Raw genomic sequence first — 25,194 nt, 5'->3', positions numbered from 1 at the left:
CATCCCTTCGTGCAGGTTGGCTCTGGCGGCGGCGGGGTCGTTGGTCAGGGAGAGGATCAGCTGGGTGTCGTCGGCGTAGGAGATTATGTTCAGGTTGTGTTGGCATGCGATGGCCGCGAGGGGGCTCATGTAGACGTTGAAGAGGGTGGGGCTCAGCGAGGATCCTTGAGGGACGCCGCAGATGACTTCGGTGGCCTCTGACTTGTACGGTGGTAGGCGGACTCTCTGTGTTCTTCCGTCGAGGAAGGAGATGATCCATTCCAGAGCCTTCTCCTGGATTCCGGCGTTGCTGAGGCGCTGAACTAGGGTGCGGTGGCAGACCGTGTCGAATGCCGCGGAGAGGTCCAGGAGGATGAGGGCCGCTGTTTCTCCGTTGTCCATCAGGGCTCGGATGTCATCGGTGGCGGCGATGAGGGCGGTCTCGGTGTTTCATGTGTTTCTTTCACAGTGCCCCTGAGGAAGGGAGTTTCCCGAAATGCATTGGGCCAATTTTAAGTTGTGACTAAGTTATAAAGTGTATATAATTCACTGACAGTTATGTTTACTTAGCACTGCATAACAGCTTTATGACAATGCTTTGGTTTCGGATACAGCAAATACATGAATATATAAATAGAATCAATATTTTTTCAGAAAGTGCAATTTTTGACTGATTATTTGGGATTTAAACCAAGTTAATGTTAAATGCTTTATCATTGATATACTTTATTACATGTTGTGCGTTTGGTATACTAGTAGTGTCTCCACCAGATGTTGTTTTTCAATTAGGCTGGCTGCCTTTCAACCAAACAGCACACACACTTTGTTTAAATAGTTTTACAGCGGAGTACTTAGCACTTAGGAAGGGTGTGCGCAGGCAATTAATTTATTGGTAAAAAAAAAAGTCCAGAAAGAGAAGAGAGTTACACACACTGGCGCCTGTTTCCATGGAAGTCACATGCAACCTCTGGTTGAACATGCTTTGTAACGTAGAAAGGCTGTAAATGTTATTTTTTTCCTTTCATATCAATGGAATAGGATTGGTGTCTCTTAGCGACAGCAGTAAACAGAGGGGAAGTACATGGTATGCAGTGCCATGAGAATTATGCTGCAGGTACTCAATTATGCAGCAGGAAAAGGCAAATTATGCCGTCTAATGCTGCAATTTTTGTGATACTTATACTTAATTTTTTGTAATTTTTGCACCTTTTAAGACTGTTCTAGCAAACGTTTCACCTCAGTCTCAGTTTAACAACAAAACAGCAAAGAGTAACTGAGAGGTGGCCTGTCAATTTTAGCGAAGGGCATTCGACTGTGCAGCAATGCATGTTTCTGTGTTTTAGTAACTTTTATCTAAGGGTGGGCGTAGCTCGTGAAGTAGCGCTACGCGAAGCTACACGAAGCTACGCGAAGTGCACTTCGCACTACGCGAACTTCACGTAGCACTATGTGAGCTGCGCAGTAGCATGTTCGCACTGTGCAAGATGCGTTTTCAATGATTGCACAGTGCGGACAAGCATCCGGCACTGTGCAATCATTGAAAACGGCATCTTGCACAGTGCCAGCTTTAATTTTCTGCTGCTCGAGTAGATTATTACTCGAGCGGCAGCTTTCTCAACGCGAACTGGTAGTTTCTCATTGAGAGCGGTCGCGAGCATGCGCAACCACTCACAATGAGAAACCTTACCTCTCCGCGTTGAGAATCTCGCCGGGATGTCATTTTGCTTGCTCGCGGTAGCGAACATGATGTTCAGGACCGCGAACAAGCAAAAAATTAGCGCTGCACTACGCTACGCTGCACTACGCGTGTTCGCACTGTGCTACGTGCAGCTCGCGTAGTGCGAAGTTGCGCAAACTTCGCAAACTCCGCGAGCGTAGCGTAGTGCTTCACCCAGGCCAACTTTTATCTGTCTCAGCTAGAAATCATTTTTTCTGCAAGCTGCAATTTATGTAGCACCACTGCCACCACAGCCCCAATCCTCACCCTCTCTGCCCCAATCCCCCCCACTCTACCCACTAACAGCATGATGTCCAGTTCAGCTGGACCCGCCCCTTCAGAACTGACATCACTCGGCAACTAGAAATCAGTGACAAGAAATCGGGTCAGTTTTGGGGGAAAGTGGGTACCACTTTGTATTGACAAATTCGGGAAACTTCTCCCAAAGTCACAGACGAATGTTTAAATTCATAGGTGAAGGGTACATTTTCTTGCGCCCACAAACTGCAATGACGATTTTTGTGTTTTCTGTAAAATCTGCACATCAACATAAATCGCAGGTGAAACTGATGACACACACTTTTAATCTTTAATGTGTAACATAACCCACCCTCTTTTCCAAACAACCTTCATGTACCAAAGGCGCCTTTCTTTTACTAAATCCCTTCATTCTAAACTGGAGACCTTACGCACACAAGTGGTCGTCGCAAAGAATTTTGGGTGGGGTGCACTTGTCTGCAGGGGGTGGCATAGACTGGGGGAACAGACAGACTCACCTGCGCGGGCCGCAGAAGAAAGGGCAAAAAAGGCTAGCCAGAGAAATAATTAAATCATGGATGGCTGTTGCAGTCGCACGTTACCTCTTAATTGTCTCCACTCTGGCCTCTTGGTTTCCTGCTCGCTTCACCAGTCAGCAATGCGCATGACAATTGGTCACCAGCCCCACCCTAAAGGTGAAGAGTAAGACCGCGCAGACGCAGCGGCAGAGACATCTGCACGCTGCGCAGTGTGCACCATTACAATTTTTTTAATGTTACTATTTAATTTAAGACAAAAAGTCTAGAGCGAGCGTAAGTTTCATAACCTACCTGAGCATAACTTTGTTTTAAAACTGTAAAATTTCACTTTGCTTTTAAAACCACTCACCTTCCCTGTCACATCACTGCAGTGTGCAGGCACCCTTTCCTGCTGAAAAACGAGCACTGGTAAGGGCAAAATCGCTGTTTTCCCGCCAACTTCATTCCCCTCTCCCTGACTGGGACACGCCCACTTGAGGCCACGCCTCTTGCATTGCTCCCTCCCTACAAATATGTGCATGTTCCGGAAGCGCAGCGGACGAGCGCAGCGGGCGCGCCTTTTGCGCGCCGAAGGCGCGCCTAAGGCAAGCTTGTCTGCGCCCGTCCGCGCCAGGACGAGCCTAGGGCCAGGCACCCTGGACCTTTCCACTCAAGCAAGGCTGTCATACTCCAGGGACTCTCTGTTACAACTGAACCAGCCCCTACAGGCCTCCTGCACCAATTCCCTTAAAGGTGAGAGCCGATGTACCCAATGTCTACATTGCCCATTCAAATTTTCCCCAACATTGAAGAACCAACTACCTCCGACAATCATTAATATGGCTCTATTACATTGTAGATCTTTACCCAAACATTCCCAGGAAATACATATGCTACTAAAAGAGGAGAAACTTGAAATCCTGTTTCTCACAGAAACGTGGCTCTGCCCAGACTCGGACTATGACATCGTTCAGGCGCTACCTCAGGGCTATCTCCTGCAACATCTAGATCGAGTGAAGGGAAAGGGAGGAGGGATTGCTATTATCTATACGGACCAATTTACATGTCGATTTCACGACAGTCCCCTATCGAATTGTGAAAATGTACATTTTAACATCCAACTATCTCCATGCAACTCCCTCTCTGGAGTCCTCATTTACCGCCCACCAGGGCCTCTGGGCAAATTCTGTAGTTCCCTGTTGGAATTTTCAACCATATTGTCTAGCACCTGGTCTAACATGATAGTCCTAGGGGACCTTAATATACATTTCGACAACAGCGATGACAATACTGCATTAGAATTACTTGCAGACCTAGCGACTCTTCAGCTCCACCTTCAGAGCGATCAACCCACGCATATGCTCGGACATTTACTAGACCCCATCATAAGCAACATTGATGACTTTAAAACTAATGTCCCGATCCCTCTGCCATGGTCGGATCATTTACTCATCCCTTTCAGGTGGGAAGTACCTAACATCTCTCTTCCCAATAAACCCCCTGACAAACCTAAGCGTCCCTGGGCCAAACTAGACACTGATAAGTGGAAGCAGGCCCTGGAACTCTGCAAACCAACCCAGGAAACAGACCCTATCACAGCAGACATGGAGTTCTCCTCTTGGATTGAAAACTCCCTTAACACGATTCTCCCCAAAAAAACGCACCTTACCTCCTGCAAAAAAACGTCTGCCCCATGGTTCACCCAGGAGACTCGCCAGCTAAAGAAACTTTGCAAGAAAGCCGAAAGAGAGTGGCGGAAAGACTTCGACCCTAACCGCAAGAAGGACTACAGATTGTCTATTCTTACGTATAAAAAAGCCCTGAAAAAGGCCCAGACCGCTTTTTTTCATGAGAAAATCAGCTCGGCATCATGTTCATCGAGGGAGACTTTCTTAATCGTCAAACAACTTCTCAAAACACCAGAATCCACAGACTCGATTGACCCCTCAAACAACCACTGTGACGAACTGGCTACATTTTTTGATCAAAAGATCCAAAACATTTTACAGCTACTCCCACCCCTTTCCCCGATAGACCACTCATCGCTACCTGTACTGCAGGGCAACTACCTTAACACGGGACTTGACTCATTCACCCCTATAAGTCCTGACACCCTGTCTCCCATTTTCCACTCACTCAAAAGTGGCTCACCATCTGACCCCGCTCCAGTTAAAATCTTAAAGCTGGTTGCACCTCCCATTCTCGAACCATTGGTAAATGTGATCAATGCCTCGCTGACCAACGGACTGGTTCCCCCTAGCTGGAAGGGCCTTACTTAAAAAACCTAACTTAGACCCCCTCAACCTCTCCAACTTTAGACCGATCTCCCTCCTTCCGTGCACTAGCAAGATTACAGAAAAATTAATCAACTCCCAGCTGTCTAATTATCTCGAAACAAATGAATTACTTAAATCCTCACAGACAGGTTTTCGCCCGGGCCAGGGCACTGAAACCGCGATGGTGACGGTGGTCGAGGAAGCCAGGAAGATCATGGACACAGGAGGATCAGTGGCAGTGATCCTCCTGGACCTGAGCGCGGCCTTCGACACGGTCAACCACCAGATCCTAGTCCAGCGACTTAGCGATATTGGGATCACAGGCACTGCCCTGTCTTGGCTGAAATCGTTTCTTCAGGACCGCTCATTCCAGGTTATAGAGGGCAATTATACATCTAAAGAGACCCCTATACGTTGTGGAGTGCCTCAGGGCTCTTCTTTGAGCCCCACGCTCTTCAACGTATATATGTCCCCCCTGGAAAAGATAGTCACCCCACATGGGATAAAACTCCTGACGTACGCAGATGACACGCAGCTGGTGATCTCTCTCACCCAGCAGGAAAATCTCACCATAGACCTCTACTCCTGTATGAGAGACATAGTCAGCTGGATGGACAGATCTCACTTGAAGCTTAACAGCGACAAGACGGAGAAAATGGTGATGGGGAATCAGGCCCATTTCCACCCAGACTCTCTTTGGCCCCCCTGCATGGGTAAACCTCCAACTCCCAAGCCCGAGATTAAAAGCCTCGGTCTATGGCTAGATAAAAACCTCACCATGCAAACCCAAGCAAGGAAAACGGCTGGAGTTTGTTTCGGTCTCTTGCGCTCAATCCGAAAAATCCTACCACTGCTCCCTCTCCAATCAAGGAAACTTTTGATTCAAGGCCTTATTTTGTCAAGGTTGGATTACGGCAACGCACTGTACCTGGGCGTACCACAGAAAGTTACAACTAAATTACAGGTAGTACAAAAAGCCACCGCCAGGATCTTGACCAATACTAAGACCCGCTGCTCGGCCAAACCAGCTATCCGAGAGCTGCACTGGCTACCCGTCATAGAAAGAGTGCAGTTCAAGGCGCTCTGCCTTACGCACAAAATTCTTAACGGAAAAGCCCCCCATATACTTAACGATCTGGTCACTCTTTATACCACCTCCAGACCCCTCCGATCTTCTAATGCCCACCTCACTCGAGTACCCAAGATCAATAGAGCACGATCAGGAGGTCGTTGTTTTTCGTACAACGCGTCCAAATTGTGGAATTCCCTTCCCTCTGACCTTCGTGCACAACCCAACCTGCTGGCATTTCGAAAATCTCTGAAGACATGGCTGTTCCCGTGAACTTCCCCCCCTTTACATTCTATCTGTAAAGGTTCAGCGCTGGGATGCTCACGGGCAGCTATGCGCTTTAGAAATCCGGTAACATTAACCTATATTAATTCATTACCTAACCTAGACAGTCACGGATGTGTAGTGCTTGCTGGCACTGTTGAGGGGGCCCCTGGAGCACAGGGGCCCCCCCGCAATACGGGGGCTGCGTAGGCCTGTGTTATGCCCCTGGGGCCTGTGTTACGCCCCTGCTTATAATTCCACACCACACAATTCAACTATAAATAAGTTAACCCTACAACATTCCATACCACATAATTACAATCCTAAAAATACACATTTTTCCACTTCACTCCATATCACATAATTCCACATCACAGAATAACATTCCACACAACTTAATACCTCTCCCAACCATATAATTACACTCCACACAACTCAACTACACATAATTCCTGTCAACCTATATCATTACACTTCACACAACATATTTACACTCAACTCTAAAACACATAATTAACCTCCAAAAAATACAACCCTGCAACATGTTGCATAATTCCGCTCCGCATTATTATACACCACACCATACCAAATAATTCCACATGTCACACAGTTCTACAATTCGTCCCCACACAATTTATCACAAAGCATAATAACACTCCACATAATACCACTTAGCTCCACATAATTAACCACCACATAATTATGCTCTACTCCATACTACATACATACACTCCACATAAATCCAGTATATGCCATGTAGCAACACTGCACATAGCTACACTTCACACCATGCCTCATAATACCACTCAACATAATTTCACTCAACACCGTAACTTCCACGTCACATAATTCAACTCTACACATTTCCATTCCACACCACATAATTCACAACAAACTACATAATTCAGACTAACACCACAAATGCACAACACACCTCATACATCCAATCTACACCACAAAATTCCACACCATGCTGCAATATTTAGCAGCACACCACATAAGTAAAGTCCACTGCATATCACTCCACAACACAGAATACCATTCCAGATAATCCCACTCTAAGACACACAATCCCACTCCACTCAATACCACATAATTACACTGCAGACCATGCCACATTATTTCACTACACAGATCCAATCAACGCAACACAATTCCACAACTAACAATTCCAATCCAAACCATATATGTCCACTTGGCACCACACACATTCCCTTCACTCTAAACAGAAAACGCATAGGTAAAATGCATAGGTAAAAAACATTGTCCTTTACAACATCAATAGCTGTAACTCTCACCTTCCAATGCCTCTCAGCAGATAATGTTTCTGGAGCTGCAAACTTTCTGGCTGAAGTCAGCTCAGTGCTGCCTCAGGGAAGCAGGACTTTGTGGAGAATGCTGTCTCTGGGGCCCCCACCCCCATCCTTGTTCTCTCCCTTCTCAGAGGCAATGGGAATGCTGTCTTTGGGGCCCCCACCCCCATCCTTTCTCCTGTCAGCTCTGCGCTGCCTCCTGTGCTGTCTCTGGGGCCCCCATCCTTTCTTCTGTCAGCTCTCCTCTGCGCTGCCTCCTGCGCTGTCTCTTGCCCCCACCCCTATCCTTTCTCCTGTCAGCTCTCCTCTGCGCTGCCTTCTGTGCTGTCTCTGGGGCCCCCACCCCCATCCTTTCCCCGTCAGCTCTCCTCTGTGCTGCCTCCTGATCTCTCTGGGGCCCCACCCCCACCCCCACCCCCACCCCCATCCTTGTCCTCTCCCTTCTCAGAGGCTGAGCCCTGTGGAGAATGCTGTCTCTTGGGCCCCCACCCCCATCCTTTCTCCTGTCAGCTCTCCTCTGCGCTGACTCTTGCGCTGTCTCTGGGTCACCACCCCATCCTTTCTCCTTTCAGCTCTTCTCTGCGCTGCCTCCTGCGCTGTCTCTGGGGCCCCACCCCCATCCTTTCTCCTTTCAGCTCTTCTCTGCGCTGCCTCCTGCGCTGTCTCAGGGGCTCCCACCCCCATCCTTTCTCCTTTCAGCTCTTCTCTGCGCCGCCTCCTGCACTGTCTATGGGGCCCCCACCCCCATTCTTTCTCTGTCAGCTCTCTTTTGTGCTGCCTCCTGCTCTCTCTGTGGTCCCTACCCTCATCCTTTCTCCTGTAAGCTCTCCTCTGCGCTGCCTCCTGCACTGTCTCTGGGGCCCCCACCCCCATCCTTTCCCCCTCAGCTCTCCTCTGTGCTGCCTCCTGATCTCTCTGCCCCACCATCCTTGTCCTCTCCCTTCTCAGAGCTTTTGCCCTGTGGGGAATGCTGTCTCTGGGGCCCCCACCCCCATCCTTTCTCCTGTGACCTCTACTCTGTGCTGCCTCCTGCGCTGTCTCTGGGGCCCCCATCATTTCTCCTTTCAGCTCTCCTCTGCTGTGCCTCCTGCGCTGTCTCTGGGGCCCCCACCCCCATCCTTTCCCCTGTGAGCTCTCTGTGCTGCCTCCTGCTCTCTGGGGCCCCCACCCCCATCCTTGTCCTCTCCCTTCTCAGAGGCTGTGCCCTGTGGGGAATGCTGTCTCTGAGGGCCCACACTCCCACTCTTGTCAGGTTCCTGAGCAGCAGGGCCGTTTCTACCATTAGGCAAGACTAGGTGGCTGCCTAGGGCGGCAAAAGAGGGAGGGCGGCAAAAACCATTAATTTGGAAGTCCTATTGAGTGTACCTGCCGCCAAGTCTTGCCTAATAATGATATAAACGGCCCTGCCCCTTGGGTGAACTGTCTTCGACCTGAAAGCGCATTATCGCCTTCTAATATTCAACGTGACGTGAGGTGGTGTGACGACGCGTTCGGCGCCACAGGTTGGGGGCGTGCGTGCCCGCTCTCGTAGGACCTCTGTGCTCGCCTCGTGGTCGTCTGCACCGCTCATCCCCCAAGGCAACGACGCACCGGACACCCAGACTACAGGTGAGGAGATCCCCTAAGGCACGAACAGGTCTGCTCATGTTGGCTGGTGCGCAGCCTACATCACTGGGAACTGCATGATGAACCTCGTTGTTTCCTTGTTTCCTTGTTTCCTACGCCGCGGACAACACTTGTGAGTAGATGGGTGCTCAATCTGTGCCCCGTGCCAGCCTACAGCCGTGCGCTTACGCTGGGAGCAGCTCAGCACGAGTCACCATCAGCGCGGCTTTATCTCCCCTCAGCGTGGGGCTGCAGAGGCCTGCTCCAGGCGGGAGAGGAGGGGGGTCGGTGCATACACAGAGCCACTCATGCCACCGTCTTTGGTGAGACTGCCAGCTTCCATGCCCAGGTCTGTGGAGACCAAAGGAGGCCAGCCTTACCCTTAGTGACGTGATGCCACCACAGCGGCTAATCACTTTAGTAACTAATTTGAAAAGACATTCTTGCTAAATACGTGCGCAATAAACTATTTAAAACAATGCACGTTATATTTTATAGCCCAGGTAACAACTGTAGCTCAGTATCAGCCCACAGTACTCACTGTCTCTAGAGTGCAGCTCTCTTTTATTCTCTCTCTGTCACTGATAGTCTGGCTGACAGCTCTTACCTGTTTATATGCTGCTACAGTGCATATATAACATTTCTTCATGCTTATGACTTCTCTTCAACGTGGTTACTAATGGGGAATGTCATTCCGGAATGGCCATTACACTTTCCTTATTGCTACCATTACTCTTTCTGACTGTATTACACCTTCCAGGCTGTTGTGTTTAGGATTATTAGGACTTCGTCATGAGCTGGGAAACTGATAAAGAAGTAACCCTTCTCCCAAAATGTATGGTGTGTTAATAAAAAAAATATAATTGCATACCCCTTTTGTTGCCTGTGTCAAACATTAACCGTTTCTCTTTTGGTGTGTGTCATCGTCTGCCATATATTTGGATTTTTCCATGAGGGGACGCACAGCACCCTGGCTGGCTGTAACCTATATGTTCCACTCGTCTTCATTGCTTGATTTTACTCGGGAGAAAGTGTCACTCATAGTTGTTGAAATGTCACTCATAATTACATAGAAATTATGAAAATGTCACACATAGCAATCTCAAACCTTGGCAGCTATGTAACTCCTGTTGCACCATCACTGCAGTGAATAGCCAGGTTTCGATCAGGGTATTCACGATAAGAGGCTTCCTATGGAAGTCATATTTAACAAGACTATACATTATGTAAGACACGGGCGAATGGATGTGGTGGGGTAAAGTGGAAGGCCAGAAAAATTGGTTTATTTTAAGCCCTAGCTAGCGATCAACCAGGCGTGTGTGCTTTTGTTTTTCGAGTGGTGCGCTTACAGCGTCTCTTAATCGGTCAGTGTTCAGGGGCAAGTCACCATGAGAGGCTGGGTTAAAATATGGTGCATCAATGGGCGACAACAGACCAAAATGTGCATGATAGCTGCTTAATGCTTTGAGCACTATCCCCGGGTCGCGGAATTTCAAGGCGCCAAGGGAAAGAGGAGAAGGTGTCTCCACACCCCCCCCACCCCCAGTTTTTCCTGTTTTAAATTATAACAAATGGTACATTCTCTAACACTTCACTTTACGCAGAAATTTCTCGAAAAGTGCGTATGAATATCTTCCTTTGTAAAGCCCAATAACCTAGTTGATGGGTCATAACTGATCAGGCTTAACAACTACTTTATCCAGGTTAGAAAGTGATACACATTTTATAGGTGATTTGACCTGCAGTGCAAAGAGCCTTAGCCAATTTTTTTTTTATGTGTAGCAAAGCAGCAGTGACAATGGACAGAACGACACTGTGATATTGTAGTTCCGTAGATTGAGGGTCTGAGGTTCGGTGGTTCCGAACCCGTTCAATAAAGATCGTCGGAAATAGACGATTTTGGTGTCAGCGGACCGCAAATCATGAGTGCGGTATGTACGAGTGTTTTCGCATTAATCGATCAATGAGAACACTACGTATTTAGGGATTTCGTTTGAACCTTCGGGTTCCATTTTGTGAACGGTAGCCATTTTGTGTGGTTGCCCTCACATAGGCCGATGACTGCGGCCGAACAAGTCCTTGGGACACGTACACCTTAGCTGACTTCTGAATGACCCGGCCAAACTGACTCCCTTGCCCGAGGCTGACCTCGCTAAGCCAGTTGCTTGTTAAGCAGCTGGTCAGATAAAGATCAAAGAGCAGGACGTGCCGAAGGTTGAGGTTTTATTATGGGTTTGTCCGGCCTGATCGAACAGGAAAATGGAATGTGCTCGGTCATTTCTGGTGGGCTGGACAACGGAAAAGGGGATTGTCGTCATGCACTGCTTTTGAAATGTCACAAACTGATTGGTCCGTCTGTATGTAATCAATACAACTTTGGAATGTGATTTTTGGCATAAAAGACCATATTCCGCTCATTGAAATTGGGCAGTCTCTAGGTCTCTCTGGCAAACCACCCGTGTTGTGCTTCGTAGATCTCTGTTCCTGGTTGCAGCCAATGAACTTTGGTCTTTGACATCATCAAGAAGCGTCCCGTGTCTCTGTTTGCCAAGGCAGGGGCACTCGAAGGCATCGGGCGTTTTCCCTGACGCCGCTAGGTTCTAAAGCCTGGTCCTTCAGTTGGCGCCCAATGTGGGGCGACTTCAGTGGTACCGGTCCAAGCATGAAGATCGTGAGGAGCTTCGTGTGGAAATTCTGGAGGAAGGCCAACCACTTCATCGACCCCTGTATATCGTCGTGGTCCAAAGGTCTTTGCTGCGAGGTTTCCCGCTTTCCAACGGCTACGAAGGACTGCTGCCCTGACTGTCGCCCTGTCTTAAAGCCTAGACGATTTGTAGAGCGAGACGATTGACGGGTCTTCTGGTGACGACATCGACATTTCAGTTAAGTATGAGTGGAGTGTCTCCTAGTCCTTAGTTTGTTTTGGTATCCCTTCGTGGATCGCTTTGATTTGGTACCTGCAGGCCCCAAAGCCAAGGGACTCGTGTGTTCACGAGGCTATCGTTTTTATGTTTCTCTTGTAGTTTGAAGCTAGACTAGTGAGCAAGATGCCTGGTCTTAGCAGACTTGGAAAGATATTTGGTTGTGGTTGTATTAAGGATTCCCGGTTAGAGGATTTGTGTCCGGTTCCTCCGATTGGATCTCCTACATATGAATTATACATAAAGCATGGTGTGGGTCCTATTAGTTATAATGACATCTGGGTAAAATATACAAAGACCGACGGTGTACTACAGTGGCCCCGTTACGGTAGTTTTGAAACTGAGATTTTAGATAATCTCGAAGTTAAATTGTTCAAAAAGAAAGCCCGGCCGGCAATGCTTGACTCTTTCCGCATATGGCGCAAAGAAGCCAAACAGAAAGAAATTAAATTAGCGAAGAAGAATAAACGAGAACGAGGTTTGTCAATGGTGCACGCTGCTATAGCGTATAGGGATAATGAGGAAGAGCAAGAGAGCGAACAGATGCTTAGGGTTAGGAAGTTAGCGGTAGATAAATACTACCCAGTTTTGCCGCGTAAAGAGCAGGAAGAAAAGAAAGATCTTGCGAAAGATCCTTTAATGTTGCATCTATTGAGTTCGCCACCCCCTTATGCACAGAATGCTACGGCACCACCGCCACTACCAGTTGTAGTTCTACAACCTCCGGTTGTTGTGCCACCTGCAATTCCTCCACAGCCAGCTCCTCTTCCGTTGGCTACTGTTCCTTTGGCGCAGCCTCCTCAGGGGCCGCCAACTTTGCTTCCTTCTTCGTCTGCTACTCCTACGCCTATTTATAATACTCCTTCTGTTCCGACTTTGGATTCTTCAACTATTGTTCCATCTTCTCTTATTCTTTCACCTTCTCCTTCTGCCAGACAGAGAATGACTGCTGCAGGTTCTGGTTTCTTTTCTCCTTTGTTGGGACAATTGGGTATGTCCCCTGTTAGTGAGCGCAGACAATCACGTAGTCAGTTGCCTGATACAGATGAACGTATAGTTTTGGATCATTTGGCGCGTAAATGGATTACGTACGCTTCTCAGTATGATCTTGAGGGTGTTATGGATGTCTTCCTTCAATGGGAAGCACCAAAGCAACGGTATGTCTTTGAGATGATGTGTGCGTTCCTCCATGAACAATGGGTTGAAGAAGTAGGTAAAGCTCCTGATGAGTTATACCGAATACGTTCTGAATTTGCGAAAGGGACCGTTGTGGGTCCTCGTGACGTTGGGAGAGCAGTTGCGACTATCTTGTCGTTTCGTAGTGACACTCCTTCTGAGCGTTTGTTTGAGCCTGATTCGTCAGTTAGGAGAGCAGCGCGTCAATATCCGATGCGTGAGGTTCCTCCAGTTTGGAGACCTGCTGATCCTAATGCTCAGCCACCTGTTGTTGCACACTTCCAGCGTGTTTGGGTACATGTTCCTTGGAAGCGTGTTGAAGTTTTAGCAATTAAGCAGTCTTTGCCTGATCCGCGCAAAAATCCGGCAGGATACTATAAAGAGCTCAGTCAGAGTGTGAGTTTGTGTATCATGAACTTAGCAGACATAGATATGTTGTTTGGGAATGTTGTCCCACAGCCTATCTGGAGTACGATTCGACATACGGATCATGACCAAGAATTGGGTGATACATGGGTTAATATTAGTGCTGCAAACGATAGACAAGTAGGAGGTGCTAAGCCTGAAGATATCATTACTCAACTCCCTGGTAGGATAATTAATTATATGAAGACTTTGATGCCTGAAGTGCGTGTTAATTGGGACAAATTGTCTGCATGCAAGCAGAAGAAAGATGAGACTGTGTCCGACTTTTTCACGAGGTTTGAAGAGACTTTTGTAGATCATAGTGGTCAGGATATGGCTACTGAGGGTGGCCAGAGATTGTTCGTCGACAAATTTGTGCATAATCTGCTTCCCGAGTTGTGCACTAAGCTGAACGATTCTGAAAGTGCTTGGGCTGTTTCCACGTCAGCGCAGATTTTAGCTACGGCCCAGTACTATGAAAATAGGCACAAAGATGAGTTAGAGAAAGCGGATAAGAAGACTAAGGAATTGAAGACTAAAATTCTTCTACAACAAGCTTATCCACCCCGTACTAATAATGAACGCGATTATCAGCAGAATCAGCAATATTCGAGAAACTCGCAAAGGAACGAGTCTTCTCAACAGCGTTTCCCGTATGGGCCTAATCAGTGTGCGTATTGCAAAGAAGAGGGCCATTTCAAGAATAGTTGTCCGGTTTTGTTACAGCGCACAAATGGTTCTTCTGGTGTGAGAGGTCGAGGTGCCCAACAAGTGCCTAGAGGTAGAGGTCGCGGACAGAATGGGCGTCCTTTGCCTCCACAGAATTCAATGAATAGTTTTGATCAGCAGCAAGGTTCGTCTGGTAGGACAGCACAGTACTATACGGATGATTACTATGTTGAAGGTGAGGAAGTGGATGGTAACGATTGCTAGGACAGCCATAGACAAAGAGAGGGAGTTGTTTCAGTTCCAGTAGATCAGAGTGGACCTTATGTTGAAGTGATTGCATCAGGTGTGTCAGAGCCTTTTCTGCTAGATACTGGTGCTACGAAGAGTTCTATTATGCACTCTAAACTCTCTGGCGCACCTTTGTCTGGCTTTGAGAACGTTTCTGTAGGTTTTTCTGGCGCCCCGGTTACAAATCCGATTTCTGCTCCGTTGTCTCTTTCTGTTGGACCTTGTAAATTTGAAGCACCCCTCATTTTGACTACAGGTTGTGGTGAAAACTTGTTGGGATTGGATTTATTGAAGAGATTGTATGCCACGTTGTATTGTTCTCCGTCAGGAGTACATCTTATTTTGGGTGAGAGAGTGATCTCTCCGATGTACATATCGAAAGACAGCTTCCACCTGAATTGTCTTCTTTACCCGATTCGTTGTGGGCTGTAGGTCCGACCGATGTAGGGCTTTTGGAGATTCCTCCATATGTTGTGACACTAAAGGCAAATGCTAAGTTACCGCGCATTCCACAGTACCGTATCTCGAGTGATGGTGAGCGTGCACTTTTAGCGATCATTTATGATTTGATTGAAAAGGGTGTGATTGAGGAAACGAGAGGTAATGTGTGCAATAGTCCTGTTTTGCCTGTTCTGAAGAGAACTGATTCTTCAGAGCCTCCTGTATATAGGTTTGTGATCGACCTTCGTGAAGTGAACAAGCTTGTCGTTCCACAATTCCCTGTTGTACCTGATATCACTGCTTTGTTGACTTTGATCCCGGCTACAGCCACGTGGTTTTCGGTGATTGACTTGAAGAATGCTTTCTTCAGAATCCCGATTGCCATGGAGAGTAGAGATATCTTTGGATTCTCTTTAGGAGGACGAAGTTTCCGCTTTAAGCGCGCTCCTCAAGGCTATTGCGAGAGTCCATCGATCTATAGCCAAGCTTTGAAAACACAACTTGATCTGTTGATTTTACCTGATGGTGCTGCCCTTATTCAATATGTTGACGATTTGCTAGTTGCTGCTGACAATGAAGAGATTTGTAGAGAAGCCACTTTGTCATTGTTACGCCACTTGTCTGATTTTCATCACAAAGTTTTTCTCTCCAAGTTGCAATATTGTCGACAAGAAGTAACCTACTTAGGTCACCTCTTATCGAAGAAGGGAAGGAAACTGAACCCAGAGAGAGTTCAAGCTATTGTGAAAATGAATGTTCCTACTACACAGAGAGAAGTACGTGCGTTTTGGGGTATTACGTCGTACTGTAGACAGTGGATCCCAAATTGTACTTTGCTACCAAAGCCTTTGATAGCTCTTACTGTTAAGGATACTCCAAATCCTATTCCTTGGACTGACGAATGTCAGAAGAGCTTTTCCGAATTACGCAATGTGTTGTGTTCGGCTCCTGTGTTGGGTACTCCTGACTACAGTAAGCCTTTCACATTGTATGTCCATGAGAGAGAGGGATGTGCATTGTCAGTGTTGACTCAGCAGTTTGGCGATAAGCAACGTCCATGTGCTTACTTTTCGTTGACTTTGGATCCGGTAGCTAGAGCGTTGCCGAGTTGCTTGAGAGCTACAGCGGCAGCGGCTGTTTCGATTCGACAGTCTGCTGGTTTGGTTATGGACAACACGTTGATCGTGATAGTTCCACATGCAGTGAATACCTTGTTGAACCGTACCAAGACACAGCACTTAACTAGTGCTCGGTTGTCGGGTTTCGAGTTGACCTTGTTAGCGAGTCATGTGCATATAAAGAGATGCAACACGCTGAATCCAGCCACGTTGTTGCCGATTTCAGCTGAAACAGATAATGATATTGAGGAACAACATGATTGTTTTTCGAGAACTGAGGAAGAAACGAAAGGTAGAATAGACCTTAGGGATACTCCTCTTCATGGGTGTGATGGTACTTTGTGGGTTGATGGTTCGTGCTTTAAGTTGCCGAATGGTGATACGACTGCGTCATATGCTGTTACGACTTTGTATACGATTGTTGAAGCTGCACGTATCCCACAAAATTCAGCGCAAGCAGCAGAGTTGATTGCATTAAAGAGAGCATGTGTGTTGGCGAAAGGAAAATGAGTGAATGTGTACACTGACAGCCAGTATGCGTTTGGTTTGGCTCACAGCTTTAGACGTTTGTGGCGTGAACGAGGGTTCTTGACTTCACATGGGACAAAGATTTAACATGGGCAGTTGGTGAATTAACTTTTGGAATCACTTACTTTGCCGTTGCAAGTAGCGATTGTGAAATGTAGTGCCCATAAGAAAGTTACGGATGATGTTGGTCGCGGAAATGCGTTTGCGGATGAAGTTGGGAAAGAAACTGCGAGAAATGTGATGAGTCGAATGTATGTTGCAGGTCCGGCGAGATGGGTTCCAGAGAAGAGTATGTGTGAAGATACGATTGAGAGTGTGAAATCCATCCAAGCTGAAGCGACAGAGAAAGAGTTGAATGAATGGAGAGAAAGTAACGGTAGATTGGACTCGAATGGTTGTTGGACTGGTTTGTCTGAGCATCAAAGATGGTTGTTGCCTGACGCGTATGTGCTTCCAATTGTTACAAATGCTCATGGGATGGCACATATTAGCATGAAAAGGATTTGTAAGTTGTTGGCTCCGGTTTGGCAGAATGCAGGAATTCCAAAATGTGCAGAGAATTTGGTTAAGAACTGTATGGTGTGTTTGATGTACAATCCTGGTAAGGGAACTCCAACACCGGCTGGTCATTTTGCTCCTCCTACGTATCCGTTCGAGGCTTTGCAGCTAGATTTCATCCACATGGAGAGGTGCAACAACCTGAAATATGTTTTGGTGGTTGTTTGCTCCTTTTCTAGATGGGTGGAAGCTTATCCTTTGAAGGACAATACCGCCTTGTCCACAGCAAAAGCCCTAATCAAGGAATTTTTCCCTAGGTTTGGTTTGCCTAGAATTATCTGGAGTGACAATGGGAGTGAATTTGTGGGTCAAGTAATGAAGAGAGTATGTGAGGGATTAGGAATCCGGCAGAAGTTCCACGCTGCAAATCACCCCCAATCAGCTGGTTTAGTTGAGTGCTATAATGGCACTTTAAAGTTAAAGTTGGCCAAAATCCAAGCGAGCACTGGTTTACAATGGCCTTTAGTGCTCTTGTCCACAAGAATGACTGTGCATTCGCGAATGGGTTTGAGTCCGTATGAGGTTGTGTTTGGTCGCCCGGCGAATATTTGGGGCGTACCAAGACCAACCAAGTTTAGTGACCTCGAGTATCCTGTGTTGCTTGATTACTTGCACGAACTGACGGCTAAACTGCGTGTTTTACACCAACAGGTCTATGAGAGTCTGCCACAGGCTTCTGAAGATCCAGGCCACGCCATTGAACCCGGCCATTGGGTCTTCATTAAAAATTTCCAGCGGAACAAGAACGATCAGCCCCGTTGGACAGGACCACATCTAGTTCTCCTGTCTACACGTTCTGCAGTTCGAGTGCAAGGCAAGAAACACTGGATCCACGGCGTACACTGCAAGCGGGCACCATTGCCCTTACCGTACGACTGGTGGGTCCAGGAGGGACTCCCAGACTCTGAAATAGAAACTGTTCCACGATTTTTGCCATTCAGCGATGCCCGTTTGATTGGGACAAACTCTGAGAAAGAAAGTGACGATCTGTTGCAAGAAGCTGTGCCTCCTTCAAATCGATCGAACACTGCTGAGCCTGAACTCTTGTTCAAAGATCAGACATAGCCTGGAAAAGATCGTTATAATTTGCGACCAAGAGTCGTGGGACAAATAAAATAAATGAAGTTTTTATGATTTTTCTGTTTACAGGTTAACTCTCCACCAAGGATCTACTCATTTTTGTTTTTTGAACCGCCATCAGTGTTCAGCTGTAGGGTCGCGGTGACAAGTCTTTGGAGTGCAAGCCTGAGACAATAGGTCGAAGGATCTGGTTGGCCTAAGGGAGTTGCCCTGGGTTGACAGAGGCATTCCTTAGCATAGAACACCCTACCATCGCGAGCAGCATATTTAGTTAGGATGGATTTCTTCGAGTTGGAGAGACCTGTAAGGAAAATGAATTTTAAGAATAAGATATGCAAGCTCATCACACGTAAAAGATTTTTAATACTGTGTTTGTTTTTGCTATTGAGTTTAATGATATTTTTAATTGGTTATGTGACATTCTCTTTTAAAGTGACGTTTATTCCCACTGTGCAACCTACACCTTCACCTACTATTTCTTTTCATTCTTTGCCTGAACATGAGGTAGTTAGACGACTGGAATTTACCAATAATTCCTTTATTCAACTTTTGCACCAACGCCAGTTAGTCATGAACACGACAAATTGTTGGATTTGTGGTCTAATGCCCCATTGACTGATAAAGGTATTCCGTACTTGGTCCTACCTTTTAGCTTAAATGGTTCTATTTGGGCTTGCAGAACAATGTTTATCTATGCCCATAGTGTCTATCCCCAACGTTCAGTAAAAGACAACCCAAAGAATAGTGCTCTGGTCAAGGGTATAGTCGACATGATTAGAGGGATTCGTTCGTATGAGACTATTCCGAAAGATGAGACACAAGCATACATTGGTTGGAACGTTACTGGATATGGAGTTAGTCTGAGTGTTAACCAGCGAGCGAAGAGTTCTCCACTGATTTGGATAGTGCCCCATCAGGGTCGCTATTGTCTGCAGGGTAATGGCAAGAATCCGAGAGTTCAGCTAGGAAAGAGCGTCTGTATTGACACCTACGTATTTACGTCTCAGACTTCCCCAGCATTTCTAGCCGCTGAGGGTACTTACTTTGTTTGCTATGACAAAGCGTATACATGGTTGCCCCCTGATTTTTCGGGCACATGTTTTGTTTCCTTTCTGTTGCCTCCCACTTTTACAGCTGCGGCAGATTACCATAAGACGAGGGTTGCTAGAGGTGTCTTTAGTCAGGAAGACACTGCAGGGCAAGAGTTGGGAGATTTCTTTAAGGGTTTTCTGCCGTTCTGAGGACCGATGGCTAACAGCAGGAATATTCGCCAGTTGACGAGAGTGGTTGAGTCCACCATAGTCGAAACTGCCGGTGCCCTTAGTAACTTGACTGCTGAGCTCCAGTCGGATAGACTTATGACACTTCAGAATAGGGTTGCTTTTGATGTCATACTAGCAGACCGAGGTGGAGTATGTAAACTGATTCAATCGAGCTGCTGCGCTTTCATTCCAGACAACGCTCTGTCAGTCTTCCAGGCCATTTCCAAGCTACATAAGATCTCTGATTCTGTCCATTTAGATAAAGGAGATTGGTCGTTGATGGGATGGTTCTGGGGATTGATATCCACATGGGGATGGAAGATTCTGATGGTCATTGGAATGGTTTTAGCTATCCTTTTCCTGTTCTGTCTCTGTGTACAGTGTGCTCCTGCTATTTGTGGCCTCTGTGCTACTTCGTGTGTAAGGAGACCTGTCCAGAGAGAGGTACTAAGTACTAGGATGATGCTACAGCGACATATCGATGATCTGATGAATATAGATCCAGATTCAGACTGACATGGGTTTGAGTTTGTTGCCTATGTAAGGGCAAAAGGAGGGACTGTAGTTCCATAGATTGAGGGTCTGAGGTTCGGTGGTTCCGAACCCGTTCAATAAAGATCGTCGGAAATAGACGATTTTGGTGTCAGCGGACCGCAAATCATGAGTGCGGTATGTACGAGTGTTTTCGCGTTAATCGATCAATGAGAACACTACGTATTTAGGGATTTTGCTTGAACCTTCGGGTTCCATTTTGTGAACGGCAGCCATTTTGTGTGGTTTCCCTCACATAGGCCGATGACTGCGGCCAAACGAGTCCTTGGGACACGTACACCTTAGCTGACTTCTGAATGATCCGGCCTAACTGACTCCCTTGCCCGAGGCTGACCTCGCTGAGCCAGTTCCTTGTTAAGCAGCTGGTCAGATAAAGATCAAAGAGAAGGACGTGCCGAAGTTTACAGTACAATGCACCCACGTTTCTATCTTGCTCCCAATCTATTTCTGCTCCTTCCTTTACGACATAATCACTGATTTGGGTTGAGGTTTTATGATGGGTTTGTTCGGCCTGATCGAACAGGAAAATGGAATGTGCTTGGTCATTTCTGGTGGGCTGGACAACAGAAAAGGGGATTGTCGTCATGCGCTGCTTTTGAAATGTCACAAACTGATTGGTCCGTCTCTATGTAATCAATACAACTTTGGAATGTGATTTTTGGCATAAAAGACCATGCTCCGCTCATTGAAACTGTGCAGTCTCTAGCGAACCATCCGTGTTGTGCTTCGTAGATCTCTGTTCCTGGTTGCAGCCAATAAACTTTGGTCTTTGACGTCATCAAGAAGCGTCCCGTGTCTCTGTTTGCCAAGGCAGGGAAACTCGAAGGCATCGGGCGTTTTCCCTGATGCCGCTAGGTTCTAAAGCCTGGTCCTTCAATATAAAGACACCTTTACAAGGGCTGAAGGAATTGAGGGAGGTTCTTACTTAAAGCATATTAAAGTATTTGATGCATGTGTTTTTAAAGCATATTGGACACTGCGCAATCCGTCTTTCATCCCTTTCCTTTATGTCTCGGGACAAACTGTTTTAGCTCATACAGTGACGTGTGTTTAAGAACTGGTAGGACTATCTTAGGGTACCTGTTCTCTCAAAATTGATCGATTTTATGTAATTGTAACATCGTCGACGAAAATACGAAGTTCCTAAAAGATAAGGGGCACCACAAGAGGCTAGAACGCTGACTCACCATGCCGGCTTGCTTCACTGGAAGTACATTTTGAGAACAATTACAGCATTGGCCTGTACCTGGAGGCATAGCAGCTGAGGCAATGCGGAGTAACACCAAGTTGTATTGCATGGCGAATGTGAGGCTTGAGCATTGGTATCGTAAATACTTGGTCCGTGTTAGGCCTGAATACCATTTCCGTTCAAAGTATGGAATTGAGGTTGTTATTTCTTTGACTTGTGAGCAGTGCTTGAAATGAGAAAATAGAAGGGCAGGTACTCTGTACCAGAGTTCCTGTACGTCACTCTTGAGAAGTGCCGGTACTCTCCCTCTTAAAATAGACACGCATTAAAAATGCAATAGATCGCGCCTTTCATTAAGTTAAAGCCATTTGCTTTGCTATACAATACCATTAGCAAAGCAAATGGCTTTAACTTAATCAAAGGCGAGACCTATTGCATTTTCAATGCTCTTTTTTATGTATTTTGACTTTTGAGTGCCCGTGCCGAGGACAGGAAACCACGGGCTCTAATTAGGCACTCTCCCACATACAATGGTAAATATGGGAGGTTTGCAGCATATCACACACGTATCCAGGTGCCTTGGTGCTTGTTTGACTACTTGGCACTCTCTGTACTTTCGCTGCCACCACACCACAACAGCCGCCTCAACAGCCGCCTCAACTTCTACGCTCCCAGACGCCAGCTTCGATCGACTGGCCACGCCCTCGCCGCCGTCCCCCGCATCCGAAGAGCGACCACAGGGGGACGGTCCTTCTCCTACCTCGCCGCCAAGACATGGAACTCCCTCCCGACCCACCTCCGCCTGACCCAGGACCACCTCGCCTTCAGGAAGCAACTCAAGACCTGGCTGTTGGAGCAGTAGCGGACCCCCCTCCCCTAGCGCCTTGAGACCCTCTGGGTGAGTAGTGCGCTATATAAATGCTTTTGATTGATTGATTGACACTATAGTAGATCTTTACTTTTTTCAGTCCCCCGAGGTTCAATGCATTGCACTTCAGCCAGGATCTTCATTAACCCTCTCGCCAGTACCCATTATTCTTGAAAGATTGTTTTTTTATAATCAAATCTTCTGAATTTTCAACCGATTTACATTTCAGTGGTGAGGAGAATGGCTCTATAATTCACGGTGAAAGGGATTCTAAGATACTGCAAGTTCGTGCACAATTGCTGGCGTTGGTAAGTGGCCGTGGGCTAGGGGGCAGGGTAGGTAGCAAGTGAGCTCTAGGAGAGATGGGGAAGTGTCATGCTTTATTTCCCCCCTTGCCTCCACCTGCATTAATCACATTAGCAAACACAGCCTAGCCAATAGCAGAAGACATTTCTATAAATAGTTTCATTTCTTTTCATAATAAAGCTACTGCATTCAGTTTTAAAATGCCCACAATTCCCCTGCCTCCACACGCGTGGCTCCTATAAATGTAGCTGGGAGAGTCTGTGTAGACCGCCTCCGCCAACTAGCTTTCGGTGACCATTTGTAATGACAAATGGGAATGGCTGTAAAGCGCTCTGAAAGAGAGCCTTAAAGCAGCGATGTCCAGCACGGCCGCCATAAAAGTCGTAGCGCTCCTACAGGGCGGGGGCGTTAGGCTCCTGGTAGTACAGTACAGTTCTAGTACAGTTGCTTTCTCCTAACTGAACACTTTTATTTCTATTTTATTTTTGGGGTGTGCTTTAAGTTCGTCCTTCAGTCTTCACCAGTCAGTTTTGCGAGGCTATTTGGTAATGAATTATTATTGAATAACGTCCAAGTGTTAGATTTTTTTGCAGACTAGTCTGCTAGTTAGAAAATGTTAACGCGTTGCATTCACTCCCTAGTACTTGGTAACCAAGAGAGGTGGGCTGAAGAATAAATTAACTTAAATGAAATTATTTAGCCGGGATGACAGGGGAAGAGAGTGATGGTAGTAAAAGGGAGGGGGCAGCATTTTTCAATTCTCGCCAACGGCGGCAAAACACCTAGAAACGGCCCTGCTGAGCAGTGCTCTGTTCTGCCTCCTGCTCTCTGGGGGCCCCACCCCATCATCTTTCTGGGCCTGGCTGGTGGCTCTGACTAAAGAGAAACAACGTCACTTGAAAGATTGTTTCTCTTAGGTCCTGGAGGGGCTCAGAGCAGGTACACTGGCTGCAGACTGTAGCTGCCTCAGCTGCTTAGAGCAAACCCCCTATAGCTCTCTACCAAGCAGCTGAGGGGGCCCCCTTCATATCCTGAAGATTGCCCCTTGGTGGGAGGCCGTATTTGTACACCCCTGCTAATAAAGTCTGTGCAGCCTCTTTCTCTCTCGGATAAGCAGTGGAAGACGCTTTCTGTGAGGAGGAGTGGGAGGGGGGATCTGTTCTTCTAAGGGGCTTGGCAGGCTCAGAGGGAAAGTTATTTTTTCTCTCTTCACTTCTGAGTCAGCCCAGTGCAGAGCAGCTCAAAGCAGGCTGCAAACCTCATACGCTTTACAGGAGACACTGTGTCTGACACACACCCTGGAGGAACAAGATGAGGGGGGCCCCCTTCATAAATAGAAGAGTGGGGCCCCCCGCTCTGCGGGGGCTGCGAGGGTGTCCGTTACGCCCCTGTAATGTACCGACGGCGCACGGGGCTTCTAAATAAGCCCCGTAGTTTCTTCAGCACAGTACTTCTCATTTGTTTTATCTTAATATATCATTGCGGTTTTCAGCTGTTTCTCAGGTTCAACAATTCTTTAAAAGCCCTATTCATCTGTATGATTTTCAAAACCAAACTGAATGTTTTTATTCTATCATTTCACGGAATAATTTCTCAATCACACCTTATTTAAATATATTTGCGAGCGATTTCACTGCAGAAACCATCTTCTTCGCGCGGGTCTTGCGAGTGCGCTGTGTAAATATCATTTTCGGCAGAATTATGGCCCCAATGAGAGTAAGAAATAAAAAAAAATTTAAGTAAATAGAAATAAATCCTCAAAACAATCTGTAAACATGTATGTAAAAGGAAGTGTAAATATCCTAACAACAGACGTCAATAAACCTTTCCCGTACAAATATTTAAAGGACAAGTAAAAAAAATTCGAAAAACTAAAACGACTTTTAAATGCGTCTTGTTTTGTGCGAGCCCTTTTCAGTATGCATTATAAAAGCATTTATGTGGACTAGGTGACAAAAACAAAAAACAAATGATACATTTCGAGATAGCAGAAGGTAAGGAAAGTTCGTGGTTGGGTGAGCCTGGTTTCTGACCATCTCTTCCATTTTGTCCGCGCTGGGGACCCCACATCTCCCCCCACATCTCACCTTCCCTCGTAGAAGCAATACATCAGCAGCCGTGCTGGGCTGAATGAAGCTGATACTTGCCTCCCGCAAAGCCTGTCTGCCTCCGATTGGTCGTGGTCGCCAAGACCCACCCTCCATCGTCAGAGGAGTGTGCACAATATAACCAGGCTTGGTACTCAGAGCAGCTCCCAGTGCGAAGCTCTGGTACAAGCGCTCGGAGCTGATGCCATTCAGCACAAGGACAGCTCCCGGGGCACCGAGGCAGAACTAATGCGCTTCCGCACCGAGGAGCTGAAGTAGAGGCTATCAGTGTCAGCAACAGCTTGTACACTGCTGTGCACAGCTCCCAGTGCAAGACTTCGACACTGTCGGTGAGATCTGACATACTGCTGTGCACAGCTCCCCGTGCAAATGTTGGCACTCTCAGGAACAGCAGAAACACTGCAGCGTCGAGGAGAACTCCCAGTGCTGGATTTCGACACTCTCAGGAAAAGCTGAGACACTTTAGTGCCCAGGACAGTTCCCGAGCAAGGCTGGTGATACGACTGTGCACAGCTCCCTGTGGACGACTCAGTGATTGTCAGCAACAGTTGTTATATTTCAGAGTCGAGCACAGCTCACTATTCACGACTACTACCCTGTCGGTAGGAGTGTTTATATACTACTGTGCGCAGGCACCCTTGCAAGGCTCTGACACTCACTTCAGTCCCTTGGACAGCTCACGGTGCAAGGCAGCGACATTGGCAAGAACAGCTGATATACTTCAGT

Source organism: Lissotriton vulgaris, chromosome 4_1 (assembly GCF_964263255.1).
Source record: "Lissotriton vulgaris chromosome 4_1, aLisVul1.2, whole genome shotgun sequence".
In the NCBI taxonomy this organism is placed as follows: Eukaryota; Metazoa; Chordata; class Amphibia; order Caudata; family Salamandridae; genus Lissotriton; species Lissotriton vulgaris.
This window is presented reverse-complemented; position numbering follows the sequence as displayed.